We start from the raw sequence: 19,035 nt of genomic DNA, 5'->3' as shown, positions 1-19,035 counted from the left end.
AAACACCCGATACCCATCAACTGAAACAACATTTCAAGATCAACATCAAGTGTATAACGAGCAGGTAACTCTACTATTGTTGCTGCTACAAGCATACACATCGCACAAACTTCAACCACCGAAAAAGGTAACAATTTTATCCGGAAACTACAAGGGACGAAGATGAAGGTACATCTCAATTGCGTAATACAGTTTACGTCTTGACCCAACAGCATTAGTATCCATATTTTTAATATCATCCAATCTATTACGCTAATTTTGAACAACATCTTCGATAATAACCGCGGCATCAATTTCTTTATCACCATCACCATCAGATTGCCCAATCACATAACCCCTAATTTGTTTCACTAGTAACACCTAATTCCTTCAAAGGGGTCTCAGAATCCTTATCCAAGTCTCTAACTCCATCATTAGATACCCAATTGGATCGAACACTTATAATCCCCACTTTGTATGGTTATTCAACTTTCCATCACCACCATCTAAGGTTTCTTCTTTACTGCCGTTAAATTCTAATCTTTGATGATTTAGGATTTTTAAGAAAATGAGAAGGACGATGATATTGGAAATTGTTTTGCGCATTATTATGATGATTTTTCCCTTGTTGTTTTGCTGTTCTACTTAGATAACACTCATACCTGGATAGATGCTCGTTCGAAACACCAAAAGCAGTAACTTCTAACAGAGTAGAAAGGGGTAGCGTTAGTAAATAAAACGAATCCAAGATTTTAGTTGGTCATTTCCATATTTAACCAACATTTATAACCGTCAACACGGTAAACTCAAGTCCTGAGACCCAAATTCTAATTAAAAAATTTCCAGGACCCAAATTCAAAGCCGGTCACAAAGTCGGGACCCAAAGTCTAAATATTCCTTATTGATATAGATTTTTTATCCAAAAATGTTTTATGAACTGAGGTAAAAAAATGCCAAAACAAAAGAAAAACCGACTGACACAAAAGTGGATCCCTTGTTGGTTTTTGGGAGTGCGGACCCACCAAAACCCACAAGGTGGTATTTTTTTCAATGATTCTAGATCCATTGGGATGAAAATCCCATGGAATCCACCGCGTGACACACAAAAAGTGGGGTCCATGGTAAATAAAAATCTTAGCGGTATAGTTTCATGCTACAGCCATGTCGGCCAATAATATCCCCCATTTTGACATGCATGCCAACATTGTCTTCAACCAAAAACGACATGCTGGTAGAGAAGTTACTTTTTACCTATCACGTAATATTACACGAAATACGCTAAAGGCATGGTACCATACCAAAGTTACCATGTCGGTACCTCAAGAATACCATACAGGAAGCATTGACTTCCCAAGTGAAATATCGGTGTGGTTGGTTATTTATCGACCACGCCGGCACAATGTACTGGCGTTGAACCATATTTAAAGAGCATGCTGGCAAACAAGGTTCCGACGTTGATTTCAAATTTGGTCATGATTGTCGGTTCAGTTCAAACATATGTCGGCAATGCCGGAAAAAATGTCGAGCATGCCGGAACTGTAGTCCGGCATAGTTTTTTTTTTCTTTCCTTTCATTAATTTAATTTCATTTTCTTCCGTTTCTTAGATTGTGACATAAAATGATCCAACAAATGCAAGACCGCTTGGTCGAGATACGTCGGAATACTATAACATTCCTCATGTATGTTACCAAAGGATACTTTTCACCTAGTATTTTGAACTTCACTTAGGGATTGCTTATAATGAACCTTATAATATTCTGTGGTTGTCCTTATGTAGGGAATAAATTCTAAACAAGAAGCAATTGATTGGGCTAAAGAGACGGCTCGTAAGAACATGTGTGTGTTAGTGAGGAATACCCAAGGTTCAGATATTCGGTTTGAGATGGCTTGCGAGAGAAGTGGGTCGTACAAGGAGAATAGTAGCCACAAGAGAAAGGGTTATGTATATCCAAAGAAGACTAATAGGGTATACAAGACTCATACGAGGAAGGATAATTCCCCCTTTAAGCTTGTCTTCAATTTAAGAGACGGTGAATGGAAATATTGGGTGTGGTTCGACCGCCATAACCACGAGTGTTAGATCACTGCTCAGTCGAACTCGCAAGCATTTATATCTAAAGCTTGTTTGTCAAGTTTAGTTTCCAAAACTATAAGTCTTGATTTCTAGTCTATTTATAGCTAAGTCTCGGATTAAGATAGTAAGTGTAGTTGAGTATTAGACTTCACGGCGTTCATCGATTGAAGACGAAGAACTACTAAGGGGAGCTTGTCGAAATTCATCAACAAAAGGTATGTGAAGACTTGAACTCATCTATCACTCAAAAGTCTATCTACGCTATCTCCTATTTGAGACAAAAGTCGTATAGCTGTATAGACTTTGATTATACACATTTGATATTTCGAGCTGAGTTTAACTCGTTTACATATTTCTCGAAATATGTGCTGGTAAGCTTTCTCTTTAATCAAGTTCATCTTATATTCTTGACGAAAGTCAAAAGATGATCATGTGAAATCGCCTGGCAACATCTTACATGATTTGTGTGAGAAAGTCATTTGATGTAGACTCGGAATGTTTCGTATTGATCATTCGATCACTTGAAAATCGCTTTCAAGCTAATAGTTTGTGTGAGACATCTATTGTCGTCTTCTAAGAACGTTTCAATGATTGAAATGGGAGTTTAGAAAAATTAACCATGATTGGATATAGCACAGTACGCGTACTTGTATGCTAAACTGTTGCATGTTATTCCAAGTCCAGGAACCATAGTATGCATACCCGTATGCGTACTGGTTGGTTAATGAAAGTATGGGAACCTAGTATGCACACCCATATGCGTACCGGCGTAAATTTCATGTCTGGAAATTCAACTGAGTTTGGAGGTATGCGTACCCGTTCGCATACTGGCGAACCCAAACTTAGTCCGGCCACTTAGGTATGCGTACTCTTTTGATTCTGTTAGCTGATTTCACCCACAATTAGGAGTTGTTACGACCCAAAGACGAAGACTTATAAACAAATATGTCTCCCACAAATATGTTTATCCTTTATTCTGTTTGTTCCGTCTTTTGATACAAAGATCAAGGTGAACGGGAACCAACTAATAATCAGGTCTTATACTCTCGAAGATCAGCCTAGCTAGAAATATTAGTCACCTCACAATAACATAACTGACTAACAGAAGAAGTTATTGTAGAATCACAAGAGTCTGAGACGAAGAACCGTTGTGATTACTTTTTATATCTTACCTACCGGAGATAAATCTCAATTAAATCTTAGAGAAGATAAAACTCAATAAGATTAAACAAGTAAGATCAGAATACACAACTACATAGAAAATAGTTGGATCTGGCTTCACGAATCCCAAATGAAGCCTTCAAGTCGTCAACCTAATAATGGTTTTGGATACGTAGGTTAAAGGAGAATCGGCTCTAGTTTGCAACTAGGACACAGTTAAGTGTTGGGATTAGGTTTTCCAGTTTTTAGAGTTCTCTCTTATATAGTCTTTCAAATCATGGTTGCTTACAATCAGAGCTAAGATAGCACAAAGCATTCAATATTCACCGTTAGATGAAATCCTGATTTAAGATTCGAGCCAAGTCTGCTTAGAAATAAAGAAATCAATCTCCACCGTTAGATGGTCTTAGCTTGTTACCCCACAAATAAAATATACTTATATTTAGATATGGGTTACCGTACCTTAACGTGTATACTGGTTTGGCTCAATAATAGTTAACCGAAGTAATCCATATGCACACTTTTGTCTTAGCCGTATTCATCTAACACTTCTACATCAAAAATGAAGATCAATGAATCATGATAGATAATCAAATGAATCTAATTGTGTTTCAAATTGAGTTGTTTAATTTTTCTTTATCTCATATAAATATATATGAAAAAATTGAATAAAAATAGGTTTGATTCATAATCGTACAAAGTACTTATACAAGAATCAATTCATGAACATTAAGCCACGGTTTTCAAAGTTAATTTGCATTCCTTATATCATAAATGCTTTAGTTCATGAGTATGAGAATCATATATAACCGATTTTATAACTTCACCACTGTGTTCGCAAACAAGGTGCGCGAACAGCAGCTCCGGACTTTGGCCTAGTCAATCCGTTCGCAAACCGGTTCGCGAACAACTATTTTGGATCCAACTCAGGTAAACCCGTTCGCATACTAGGTACGAAAATAAGAGTTCCGGACCTTCTCAGGTAAACCCGTTCGCATACTAGGTACACAAACAAGAGTTCTGGACCTGAATCACCACAATACAGTTCGCATACTAGGTATGGATACCGTGTTGTATTCAGACATGGGTAATTGTTCTAAACTCTAATTTCAATTATTTAAACATTCTTGGAAGACGACAATGGTAATCTCACACATACCATTAGCTTCAATTAATTTTCACGTGATCGAATGATCAATACGAAATCTCCCAAGCTAACATCAAATGACAGTCTCACACAAATCATATAAGATGTTCAAGGTAATTTTCACATGGTCATCTTTTGACTTAATATTTAGTTTCCAACAAATAGATTGTTTCCAACTAAACTCGTCGAGAATATGATGAACATAGCTAAAGCAAAAAGCTTCCAACACATATTTCGAGAAATAGATAAGTGAGATAAACTCGGACCGAAATATCAAATGTATATAATGTAAAAGTCTCTATAGCTATACGACTTAGTCTCATTAGAAGATAGAATAGAATAGACTTCTGAGTGATAGATAATTAGTCTCCACATACCATTTTGTTGATGAAGTTCCTCCAAGCTCCTTAGTAAATCTTCTTCTTCAATTGGTGAACGTCGTGAAGTCTAAAGCTCAACTACACATTCTATCATAATCCAAGACATAGCTATAAGTAGACTAGAAATCAAGTATATAGTTTTGATCAACTAAACTTGACAAACAAGCTTGAGATAACAACACTTGCGAGTTCGACCGAGCAGTGCTCTAACAGTTAGAAAACATGGTCTCGCAAGAAGATGAAGGCATACTTAGTAAATAAATCAAATATTAGGTAGATCTAAATTATTGGTTTCACTTATCTAACTATCATTTGGATGGTCAAGACATGGAGCTCGAGTCCTGAAACCCAAATTATAATTAAGAAAAAGTTATAACTTAAATTAAAATATGGTCACAAAGTTGTGTGATCTGAAGTCCAAACAACCCAAAATCATTTATACTAAAAATAAACTTAAATGGTTAACACGAAAAATTAATGGTGAATGAAGATTTCCAACTGAAACAACAAGATCAATCTGAACACCTTCGAAAGTTAATAAGATAACATAATGGTGGACTTGATTATAAAGACTATTTCATCTGTAGTCTTAGCTCTGCCTCCAAAAGCGATCATATTCATTTCCTTCCAAATCATCCAACAAATAACAAAAAAATAAAATGGGCCAAAGGTTTTCATTCTTATCCACCAGCTTATTCTGACGCCAAGCAATCTTTTTTTTTTGTTTTTTTTTTTTGTTTTTTTTCTTTTTGATGGAAAGTATTCGAAAAGACCCATTTTATCTTGAAATCCCTTAAGAATAAATGTCAAATCCCCTCGAAAGGGGACTATGAAAAAAACACAGATCAACTGTTTCCTCCTCACTACTGCAAAACTTACAATTCACATCAATTTTGAATTGTAATACCCCTGGCCTGAAGAATTGTTATAATATGTAAAGAATTGTGATGGAAAGCCTCTCCCAGAGTTCCCTCCCTTGAGAAATATATGCATTTATGTTGTAAAAATTGCCTGCGCGTCTATAGAAATGCCTTTACCTTAAAATTGCGATTATTCAATCAAATTATTTCAATTGAATTGATTTAATAATTCATACTTATTTCAGGATTTATGATTATCTGTCACTTACATCTGATGGTGGAAAAATTAAATCATGAATTTATGTCAATGGATCCACTCCCATTAATAATGTATATAATGATATTATCAATCTTAACAATTTGTGGGGCCGACTATCCTCGAAAACCCCATTTGTAAAAATAGAATAATTGCATCAAGTTACTGGGTTGTAAAATACATGTACTAAGGACTTAGGGAGTGCGATACTATCTCTAACATTCTAAAATGGAAGGATTATTTAAATTCTCGTCGTTTTTCAGGATTGTTCACAAATTCTCGGAAGGGTATATCTTAAGTGGATAATGATAATGAGTATTTTTCTGGATAACAAAACTGAACTAATATGTTATTGACACGTGAAACATTAACCTAATCTGGGACTTAATGTAATTTTTAGACATGCCAAAAACTAAAACTCTAAAAACTTTAAATATATTTTTTAGGGATACTGCGAAGAATCCAGAAAATGAGGAGCATTCACTCAGTTTCCACTTCTAAATACACTCTTGACTAATGATGGAACAGTAGTATAAAGAAGTCATGAAAAACTTGTGAACCAAAGTCGAGTATTAAAATTTCGTGGTCCATAGAACATGTTATCCTAACTTCCGTCATAGTCTAAGTCAACGAGTGTAGTCATTTCCACACATTACATCTCATACCATATGTTCTTTTGTCATGCATACAACTTGGTTGGTTATGAGTGTTAGGCTTTAACCAAGCTTAGGACGTTCGCTGTTATATGTCAAGCCTGTACCGCTCACTCGTCAAAGGAGCAGACAATTTCCAATTATATTCGAATAAATTGATTCCCAAAGGTTCAAAACTACTTCGATTCTTCAAAGGCCAGTTTGTGGTTTACTGGGAAATAATTCTAGTAAAACGCGACAGTGCATTCTCAAGATGGTATGCAGATATAGCTACTGTTTAAGGCACTTTTGTATGGTAGGAAAAGAAAAGAAAAATATAATGAAATAATTTCCTTTTGTTGGATTTGGATTGAACCAACTGCATGAACGGTACTCGTTACTTTGTTTTCTAATATTATATTGTTGTATCCGGTTAACCTGAAAGCTGTTTGTCAATTCGGACCCTGACATTTATTCTTCTTTTAAGGAAGATAAGAAATCCGAATCCATATGAACATCGAATGAATACGAGAAGAAAAAGAATAAGACTGGAGAGTGTCACTGCTTATCAAACTGTAGACTGCTTATCCGTTTTTTTCAAATCACAAATTAAAACTGTACTCATTGTCTGCCATTTAGGTTGATGGGTAGATGGTGATGATACTTGGTCAACTTGAATGACCTCAACCTGAGTTACTTTTAATAATGAATGAATTCAGGCCGGTGTGACATGTATCCTTTGGCTAAGAGTCTGAGACTGAGACTGCCAAGAACTTAGTTGTTTTCAATCACCTCAAGCCTACTTTCTTATAGGATATTCTTGTGTTAAAAAAAATAAATGTTTAGGTCTACGCACAAGAATAAATATTGGGTCTCATTTTTGTGAACAACATTTATAGATTATCATTTTGATGCGTAGCAACCAGCATATAATCCATCAAATCTTATCTTTGGAAATAAGAAGAAAAAAAGAAATATTCTGTGTTCATTGGTGTTTATTTCATTACAGGAAAGGTCCGTTCAAAAATAAGAAAGAAAAAAAATGTGAAGTCCTAATAAAAAGTGATAGTACTGATCACCAATGTACTGTTTAAATGAGGCATGACTTATCATAAGGAAAACGAGAGGAGTGTACGTCCCTTTCTAGTTACATCTGCAATTCCATTTCTTTACATCAAGTGGTCTGCCACTCGGTAGCTATAACATCTTCCAGTCTTTCTCATCAACACTGTTAAGATATTTTAGCGTAAAAAGACAACTTTTCATATAATGTAATTACCATGTAGAAGATGGTGACACTTGGCCCAACCTTTTAGTATACGTCGTGTGCCAAAAGCACGCAAATGAACTCTGATGAGATGACTACCCTCAACAGTCCCGGCATAGACCATGTTTTGCAGTATATCTTAAGAAACGTGATACTTCATCTCATTTAAGAGCGTCATAGGGTTTTTAGTTTATGCTTTTACACGCAAGCTGCACATAAGCAAATAGTATAGCAGCCATTGATTAAGAAGACAATGGCTCTTTATCAAGTACTGGCGAACTATGTAGGGTAATAACAACCGTTGGCTGTGCGCGTTTTCGCGTTTCCATAATCAACTTTTCTTTGAATCGTCTCTACCAAGTTAATCATTTTCTCTGTTACCATTGTGGTAAAGGATTGAGGTCTACATCCCATAACCATTCCTGAAACGACAAAGAAACAACTTAGTGCGATTGTATGCGATGACGTAAATGAATTTATCCTCTCTTCTTTTCTCTCCACACGCACCTAATCTCTTCGTATCTCAGGTAATTTGTAACATTTCCAAGTATACATTTTGTTGGAAATTTTGCTTTTTATTAATTACACAAAATACAGACTAATTAACTGAAGTATTGGTGATCGTCAGGACTGTTTCCCGTTGTTCTTCCGATGGATTTCTTTCTTCCTCTTCAATGACGTCCTCCGAGTGGTTACCTTCCTCCTCTTGGATGCTCTTCTTCTCAAGATTGATGCCTTTGTACCACTTGGCCAAAAATATGTAAATCACAAAATCTATTGCGGTTAGGATGACAATAAGAAAGTAAAACCTTTCCAAGTGACCCTTGTTAAGATCATTTGGAATCCAACCCGGTCTGTTTTCCGTAGTGGTAATGCTCATTACAATGCTAACGAGTAAACTACTTAGATAATTCCCCAGATACATTGAAGCCATACAAAGTGAGCTTCCAAAACTTTTAATCCCATCCGGAGCTTGATTGTTAAAAAATTCCAATTGGCCCACGTACATAAACACCTCTGAGACTCCAACCAGTGCGTACTGGGGAATCTGCCAAAATATGCTTAACGAACTTGAACTTGTTTCGGGATTTAATCTTTTGAGTCTTGCAATTTCTGTTATTCCTGCAGCCACCACAGCTACTAAGCCTATTACTAGTCCTGTTCCTATACGCTGCAGTTCTGTTAAACCATCAGGGTTTCCTGTGAATCTAGCGATAAATGGGACAAGCGTCAATAAACAAAAGTGAAGACAAGAACACTTATAATGTTGAAAACCGACATACTTGCAGCTGGTAATTTTAAGTGAAAGAAAGGGGTTCTTGTACTCATGACTGCTCCTTGCTCAACAAAAAGCGAGTCCGTTTGGGTGTATATCACAGAATATATTATGGTGCAGAGCCAAATGGGTAACATTTTTAGCACACATTTAACTTCTTCTACTTGAGTTACTGTACAAAGCCGCCATGGATTTATACTGTTTTCTTCACACAAGTTATCCTTCTCATTTACCGTTGCTGCCTTGTCTAAGAACCTGAAATTAGTTGAGATAATTTATATTAGTATGTAACTAGATATTAATCCAGCATGTGTCCAATTTATTGCTCTTAGGCACGCACAAGGTCATGCAAATTACGCAACGGGGCTACAGATTTTGGAAATGACCATCAAATGCCTCCCAGGTACTGTATATTACTTACCCAAATTCATTACTATGGAGAATCTTCCTACACCCTTTAATAGCAGACTCGCCCTCCATTTCATAGAGCCCGTCGCCATTTGGTGGAAGAGGTATAATCCATTTTCTCATGGAAGCAACGAACACTTGAGCTACTCGTGTCAATGGATTTCCACTTGGCTGAAAATAGCGATAATTTGGAGTTCCTAGCCAGAACAAAAGAAGACCAATAATAGCAGAACCCATTGAGATCATGAACCCAAAGGTCCAATGACCAGAATCCTCAAAAAACACTAAAACGGTGTCTGAAAAGAGGCATCCTAAGTTTAGTGCGCAGTAAAAGTAACCGAAAAAGACAGCCTTGGATTGTCTTTCATCTGGGTCCAACTCATTAAATTGATCTGCTCCAAATGTAGCTATAGTTGGTTGATATCCACCATAGCCTAGTGCAATTAGGTAGATGGAAAAATAAAAGATTGTGATGCCAACCGAAGAAGGTTGCGCACAAGGTAATGTTACATCACCACAACCTACTGCCTTGATCAGTAATAACCAAGATGTTAATGACAATGAAAACAAACCCTGAAAATAAAAATCAAAAGAAGTTAAATAAAAAAAAATAGATTAAAAAACTTGTTCTGCTAGTTAGTATTATTACCACTATGAAGATGAGCTGAAAGATTGCACAAGTTAAGTGTCTTCCAAAATAAGAATCGCTAAGGAATGCCCCAACTAATGAGAACAAATAAACGGTTCCTGCCCAATTAGTAATGCTGGTTGCAGCTTTGGCACTATCTTGATCTAGTACCCTTGTTAAGAACAGAACAAGGTTTAAATTCACTCCATAGAAAGCAAGTGTCACTAGTCCTTGATTCACTGTAAAACACGAACAAATGTAAGAATTAGAAAACCAGCTTAGCTTATGATTTTTAATGCATTATTTTATAACAGTTTTACCTAGTAAGAGATTGGCTATTTTCCATCCTCCAGAGCGTGCTTTCAAAGCAGGATTCCCCTTACTATCTAACGAGCCATCACTTGCAACAGAAATTATATTTCCTTCCGGTCTAGACTTTCTTGGCTCACCACTACCAGATAAGCATAATCGTTTTTTAGCCTGTTAAGAAAGAATAATGCGGCAGGCCCAGTTGTCAATCTCAGCCTTATAAATATGGAGCACATAACAAATAAAACTAAGTTCGAACAGAAAATTTATGTATTATAAAATCGAGAGTCTTTGAATTTCAAGATACTGCTAATTATCACCTTTGCTGCCATATGGTACAATCCGTATTTCAAAGCCATCCCTCTACGACTGCAAGAGATAAAGATGGAGTCCATTATTATCTAAGACCCTGATAATACGTAAGTATATTAAAGCTTAAATCCTGTTTTAATATTTGATCATGGGGACGATAAAAAAACTCGCGTTTTCAGGGGCCACCCGAAAGGATTTAGGGGCCATCAATTTATTCCCTCGTTCTTATGTTCAACCGAAACATCGCCGCGAATCGTAAAATCAAAACATCGTCGATTCGTTTATAAAACAATGGATAAGGGAAATGAAACCCACATACCTAGAACCAAAAACGTTGCTCGGGGTATCGATCCAAAGATTGGGATTTTAGCAAGAAATAAAGAAATTCTTGCTGCAAATGAAGAAGAACGCGAAGAAGAAGTACCCGTCAATGTAGTCGGTGGTGGCGATTCCGATAGTCAAACAATTCGTCAACTTCAAATGGCCCCAATTAGGTAAGAATCTATCATTTTTGGGGTTTATTTCGCTTTAATTCGACGAATCGAGAAAAAAAAATTCTAGGGTTTTCGGTTATTTATCCATATTCGGGCGATATTCATGCTTATTTACTTCCGAATGTAGTCGTGTTCTTCATTTCTCAAGAACATCGACAGTATTCGGGAGAAATATTTGATGGTTATCGGCCGAATACTGTTGGCCATATCTTCCTGGATACAAACTGGTAATAATCGGTAGTTTAAAGAATTTTTTGGCTCCCGAATATATTTAAGTAGACACACAGTATTCGGAAGTACACTCACTACCGAATATATACATATATATTGAAAAAATCTCAAAATTTCTGATATAGGAAAAATCCCATTTTGGGGCCAGTATTTATTCGGAAGACAATATAATGTTTTATACCTCCGATTGTGTAGGATAAAATTTTAGAGTTTCTGAACTCCAGTTGATGAATATTCGGTTGTAAACATGTTTAGTTATTTTACGATTGTTTTTCATTCGGGAAAAATATGTGTCTTCTTATTTCCGAATTTGTTTATTCGGGTTATAGTTTTGTACTTTTGCTTCCGATTGTGTAGGATGAAAAATTTAGAGCTTCTGAACTCCAATTGATGCATATTCGGTTGTAAATATGTTTAGTTAGCTTTCGATTGTTTTGTATTCGGGAAAAGTATGTGTCTTTTTACGTCCGAATGTGTACACTCGGGTTATATTTCCATACTTTGTCTTCCGATTGTATAGTTTGTAAATATTGTTCATTTCTTTGTTGTTTAGACAAAGTCGAGAAAGGAGGAAGAAAGTGACAACTAGTGCTAGGAGGGAAAGGAGTGCCAAAGATAATTCAAGTGCTCAACAAAGCTTACAAGAACAAAGCAGTCAACAAGGAGTGCAACCAAGTGCTGAACAAAGTGTAGAACAACAAGGCAGTGAACAAGGGGTGCAACCAAGTGCTCAACAAAGTGCAGAACCAACTGCTCCACAAGTTACGCCCCACCATGAAATTGAACCAGTTGATCCAGTGCCAAGAGTAGAAGAAGAAGGACAAGCAAGTGGTACCCAAAAAGCCAAAAAAGGAAAAGATGGTGTAAAGAAGGATATTGTTAAGAAAGCATCACATCTTGTCCCTCAGCACTTGAAGAAGAAGGGTATTCCAGCAGGCACAATCCTTGGGCTACCGGCGGATGGAGGAAAATTGCTATTTGGATACAAAGACTCATGGGCCAGAGAAATATACGAAACCGAGGTAATAAAATTACTATTTTTTATTAATGTATTGTCTATGTGTTATATCGTAATGTTTGTATTAAGGATTTTTTTTATGTACTTTAATAGGATCATCAAGATGCGGTCCGTCTATTCAAACCTACCGCCGCACCAACAAAAATGCTTGCGTGGCCTTTATCCGGTGAATGTGAAAGGTTCAAGTCAATTGTTTCCAACTCAGGGTTATCTAATGCCGCCGAGAATTCATTGTTGGAACATGATCGTGTGGCCATATCGGCGTTCGTGGAGAGAATGTATCCTGAGACCGATACTTTCCATATGCCGTTTGGGGAGATGACGATTACTCCGGATGATGTTGTGCAGATTCTTAACCTTCCTGACCAAGGCACAGCTGTGAAGTTTAACTACACAAAGCAGTTAAGTTGGGCACAACTTTATGCTCTAACTAAAAAGTTCTTAGGTTGGTATGAAGAGACAACAACAACAGAGTTTAGGAGGCATGCAAGTTACAGAACAAGACAGATCAACATTACAACTTTGATGAATATGTTCCGAGGCACCTTGGAGAAGGAAAAGAATGGAACGTTAACTGATGAGCAAGTGAACCACGCTGCCACCGCATATCTCCTTTGTGTATTGGGATGTGTCATATTCCCCAATACTTCTGGCAACCGGATCGACGCCAACCTTATACAACTTTTGGATCCTCTCCATGAAGTCGGGGACTATTCTTGGGGCACGGCATGCCTAGCATTCTTGATGGAAGAGTTGAGAAAGTCTTCGAAGCTAGTAACCTGCCAAGTTGCCGGGAACGTGGCTCTATTGCAGGTTTTTTCTTTAACTCTATAACTCACTCTATAGTTATTCGGTAGACAATACATATGATGCATATTCATAACTCCAAATGACGCATATTCGGTAGGAAATGATCCATCTCTTTTTCGAATGTTGGTTATTCGGTGGCTAGGTACTTAATTTGTTTTCCGATTATATATAATAGGAAATATTCTTTTGATATTAGAACCGAATATACAGGCCAGAAAAACTATAGGTTACTGAACTCCAAATGACGCATATTCGGTAGGAAATGATCCATCTCTTTTTCCGAATGTTGGTTATTCGGTGGCTAGGTACTTAGTTTTATTTCCGATTATATATAATCGGAAATATTCTTTTGATATTACTACCGAATATACAGGCCAGAAAAACTATAGGTTACTGAACTCCAAATGACGCATATTCGTTAGGAAATTATCCATATCTATTTCCGAATGTTTGGTATTCGGTGGATAGGTACTCAGTTGTATTTCCGATTATGTATAATCGGAAATAATGTTTGGAACTTACTACCGAATATACACAGTGTATTTACTAAAACTTGGTTTCTTATGTATATAGGCATGGATCTATGACCACTTCCCTATCCTGAAGTTGGCCGGAGAGAACCCGGGGTGGTGCAAAGGTACTCCTAGAGGAACAAAGTATATATTTGAAGACAACCGTTCTAGGACAAAAGAGCAGCAGTTGATTCGGATGAAGGAGATTTTGGACCAATTGAAGTCCTCGGACGTATGCTTTGATCCATACGAGGAGGCTCGAGCCAGTGGGCATATAAATGTTCGATCGGACTTGTCCCTTTATTTTGGACCATTGTGGTACCCCACAGGATATGTGATGTATAACCCCTCTAGGGTGATGCGACAACACGGGTATATACAACATCAACCTGTGGAGAAAATGGGGGATTACTACAAATTGGAGTTGGAGTTGTGCTCTTCTAGTGGTGATAATCTCACGATTGTTCACACAGGCCCACCTACTGTTCTTGATAACTGGGATAAGAGGAATGACTTCATTATCGACACTGGTAGACGAACCACCCGAGGTGATGAAAATTCTCCAGACTATATGAGTTGGTATAACAAGGTATCACATCCTTTGGTTATCTGTGAAATCAAATCCAACACTACTGCGGCGGGTTCAAGTTATAATTGTATCATCAAAGACAAACCAGCTGGTTATGATAGACTGGTGCGTGTTCTTATATTTTTGTTCATTTTATATTGTTCCTATAAATCTTAGGTAATTACCGTTTGATGTTATGTCATTACGTATAAAAAACAGGTGAATAGGTTCAAGCGTGTTTCCAAAATGTTAACTGCATGCCTGAAGAGCGGAGATCCCATGCCAGCTGAGAAGATCAAAGAGGCTAGAGATCTAGTTGATAATATGGATAACGAAGATTATGCTGCCCAGTTTGGGGAGAAAGTCACGAAGAGGCATCCTCCCAAGGTGGCAGTATCAAAGACGGGTAAAAGAACTCGAGCTTCATCGAGCGCTGAAGGTGCTCCAACTGAAGCTGCTCCAACTGAAGGTTCTCAAACCCGTGGTCGTGCAGGACTGGGAGGTAGTCACGGTCGTAAAGTAAAGAAGAGCAGATAAATGACAATGATTTGTGTTGTACATTCGGAAGTTTGGGTAACTAAGTTAGACAAGTTCAAATGACAATGATTTGTGTTGTTAGACAACCCATATTTGGAAGTTTGGGTAACTAAGTTAACTTTCGATTAATTTGAAAAGTATCAGTTTTTCCCAAATTCTGATTTTTGGGCCATCGTACATTCGGGACTTTACAAAAAAAAAAATTCCTCTGAATATAACAAGTTCAAAACAAACCATGCCATGGCTCTAGGTGGTTCCAAGGGCCAATATAGAAGGTTAGACAACCCATATTCGGAAGTTCGGGTAACTAAGTTAACTTCCGATTATTTCAAGTTCAAAATTTGAAAAGTATCAGTTTTTCTCAAATTCTGATTTTTGGGTCATCGTACATTCGGGACATTACAAAAAAAATTATCCTCCGAATATAACAAGTTCAAAGCAAACCATGTCATGGCTCTAGGTGCTTCCAAGGGACAATATAGAAGGTTAGACAACCCATATTCGGAAGTTCGGGTAACTAAGTTAACTTCCGATTATTTCAAGTTCAAAATTTGAAAAGTATCAGTTTTTCCCAAATTCTGATTTTTGGGCCATCGTACATTCGGGACATTACAAAAAAAATTATCCTCCTAATATAACAAGTTTAAAACAAACCATGCCATGGCTATAGGTGGTTCCAAGGGCCAATATAGAAGGTTAGACAACCCATATTCGGAAGTTCGGGTAATTAAGTTAACTTCCGATTATTTCAAGTTCAAAATTTGAAAAGTATCAGTTTTTCCCAAAATCTGATTTTTGGGCCATCGTACATTCGGGACATTACAAAAAAAATTATCCTCCGAATATAACAAGTTCAAAACAAACCATGCCATGGCTCTAGGTGGTTCCAAGGGCCAATATAGAAGGTTAGACAACCCATATTCGGAAGTTCGGGTAACTAAGTTAACTTCCGATTATTTCAAGTTCAAAATTTGAAAAGTATCAGTTTTTCCCAAATTCTGATTTTTGGGCCATCGTACATTCGGGACATTACAAAAAAAATTATCCTCTGAATATAACAAGTTCAAAACAAACCATGTCATGGCTCTAGGTGGTTCCAAGGGCCAATACAGAAGGTTAGACAACCCATATTCGGAAGTTCGGGTAACTAAGTTAACTTCCGATTATTTCAAGTTCAAAATTTGAAAAGTATCAGTTTTTCCCAAATTCTGATTTTTGGGCCATCGTACATTCGGGACATTACAAAAAAAATTATCCTCCGAATATAACAAGTTCAAAACAAACCATGCCATGGCTCTAGGTGGTTCCAAGGGCCAATATAGAAGGTTAGACAACCCATATTCGGAAGTTCGGGTAACTAAGTTAACTTCCGATTATTTCAAGTTCAAAATTTGAAAAGTATCAGTTTTTCCCAAATTCTGATTTTTGGGCCATAGTACATTCGGGACTTTACAAAAAAAATTATCCTCCGAATATTACAAGTTCAAAACAAACCATGCCATGTCTCTAGGTGGTTCCAAGGGCCAATATAGAAGGTTAGACAACCCATATTCGGAAGTTCTGGTAACTAAGTTAACTTCCGATTATTTCAAGTTCAAAATTTGAAAAGTATCAGTTTTTCCCAAATTCTGATTTTTGGGCCATCGTACATTCGGGACTTTACAAAAAAAAATATCCTCTGAATATTACAAGTTCAAAACAAACCATGCCATGGCTCTAGGTGGTTCCAAGGGCCAATATAGAAGGTTAGACAACCCATATTCGGAAGTTCGGGTAACTAAGTTAACTTCCGATTATTTCAAGTTCAAAATTTGAAAAGTATCAGTTTTTCCCAAATTCTGATTTTTGGGCCATCGTACATTCGGGACATTGCAAAAAAAATTATCCTCCGAAAATAACAAGTTCAAAACAAACCATGCCATGGATCTAGGTGGTTCCAAGGGCCAATATAGAAGGTTAGACAACCCATATTCGGAAGTTCGGGTAACTAAGTTAACTTCCGATTATTTCAAGTTCAAAATTTGAAAAGTATCAGTTTTTCCCAAATTCTGATTTTTGGGCCATCGTACATTCGGGACTTTACAAAAAAAATTTATCCTCCGAATATTACAAGTTCAAAACAAACCATGCCATGGCTCTAGGTGGTTTCAAGGGCCAATATAGAAGGTTAGACAACCCATATTCGGAAGTTCGGGTAACTAAGTTAACTTCCGATTATTTCAAGTTCAAAATTTGAAAAGTATCAGTTTTTCCCAAATTCTGATTTTTGGGCCATCGTACATTCGGGACTTTACAAAAAAAATTATCCTCCGAATATAACAAGTTCAAAACAAACCATGCCATGACTCTAGGTGGTTCCAAGGGCCAATATAGAAGGTTAGACAACCCATATTTGGAAGTTCGGGTAACTAAGTTAACTTCCGATTATTTCAAGTTCAAAATTTGAAAAGTATCAGTTTTTCCCAAATTCTGATTTTTGGGCCATCATACATTCGGGACTTTACAAAAAAAAATCATCCTCCGAATAATATAGTCGTTTTTAGAAATACCAACTTAATCGGTAGATAAAAATTTAAGTTCGCTACCGAATGTTTTGTTCGGAGGGAATACGTGTATCGTTAACAACCGATTGTGGTGCATCATTGATATGAAACCTCAACGGCCATATTTTCAGAAACCTCAACGGCCATATTTTCAAAAATTAGCCGTTGGAACTCTAATCTATATAAGGAGGGTAACCCCTCTCAGTTATTATTGAGTAAAAAATCAGAATGAAAAACCTTTTCAATGGCAAGTCCATCATCAATCGACAACATACTTCGAAGATGCAAGCGAACAACTACATCAATTGCAGCAATGGAAGAAGAAATACAAAAAAGGAACAAACAACCCAAAAAAAGTAAACCATCGTTAGTGGCAACCAAGGAGGAAGAAGAGGAAATCAAGGCTAAGAAGCGAGGTGAAGAAAAATTCCATCATAGAGAAAGATTAAAACAAGTTTAGGAAGAGACCGAATGGATAAAAAATTATTATATTGTGAAAGATCTACCCAAAGAACAGCAGGACGATCGTATATTTTGGATTAACGTTTCGTTGGGTCCTTTTGTTGGTAAGTACAAGAAGCCACGCCACAATTATTAACCATCTCATGTTTCTTCAAGGGTGCACCATGTTATAAAATTGTGCACCGAGTACAACCGTATTCTTTCTAGGCATAGAGACGACATGTTTGCGGCACAAGATGCTTATTCCAAGTGTAGAGGAGAGTCGTTTCTACATTTCGAAGCCGCGTTGATTGTTGCATCTCGGACTGGGAAAAAAGAATAACATGTGATGTTTGAGTGCTGTAAATTCAAATTTTTAATATTAATCGGCGGTTTGATAAAATATGGAATTCCCGAATATGATTAATCGGATTGAAGTGTTATAATACTGTTGTTCCGATTACATAGTTTCAAAAAAAATTATAGCCGTGCCTCGAAATACCCACCAAATCGGTAGATAGATATTTAAGAGTTCTACCGATTATAATATTCAGAATCAAAACGTGTATCATTACCAACCGATTATAATATTCGGAATCAAAACGTGTATCAAAGAGCCTGATTCCTACATTCGGAATCAAAACGTGTATCATTACCAGTCGATTATAATATTGCGACCGATTAAATCATATACCTTCACAAAAAAAATTCCAAAAAACTTGTACAAATTACATGTTCGAAAAAAAAACGATCAAACATCGTCATCATCCGAGGGGATCAATTCGAGTAACTCTGCGGGAAAGTTGTTGTCCATAACGCGATCCCAATCAACCATGTTGGACTCATATTGTTTCACCCAATCCTTGCAATGGTTCATTGGGAAGTAATCGTGCCACTTACTCAACGGAGGTAACGGTCTTTACTCTTAAACCGATAAAATGCATTTCATTCACAAATGCTATCACGATTCTTCTATCTTTAACCGACTCGTCGCAAGCCGTTCTTGTGGGTGCAAACGTCATGCTAAGTCCATACATAGGAGGAACAAAGAAATGTACCACACAATTCAAAACGTCCGCTAGGAGATATCCAAATTTAGGCATTGTCATCCAATACTTGGATCTGATTGTCTTCAATCCCTTTCGGCACTTCACACGCGCAACTAAGTCTTTGAACTCTTGTTCTTTGTCG

At 37.0% G+C, this 19,035-nt stretch overlaps 1 pseudogene; it reads right to left on the bottom strand.

Moving 5' to 3' along the window:
• Window positions 1–8,355: 8,355 nt before the first annotated feature.
• LOC113324402 lies at window positions 8,356–10,737 on the bottom strand (annotated as a pseudogene).
• Window positions 10,738–19,035: the final 8,298 nt, after the last annotated feature.

This window comes from Papaver somniferum, chromosome 11 (assembly GCF_003573695.1).
Source record: "Papaver somniferum cultivar HN1 chromosome 11, ASM357369v1, whole genome shotgun sequence".
Classification (NCBI taxonomy): domain Eukaryota; kingdom Viridiplantae; phylum Streptophyta; class Magnoliopsida; order Ranunculales; family Papaveraceae; genus Papaver; species Papaver somniferum.
The sequence above is the reverse complement of the archived record's forward strand: the minus strand, read 5'-3'. Positions and strand labels throughout refer to the sequence as shown.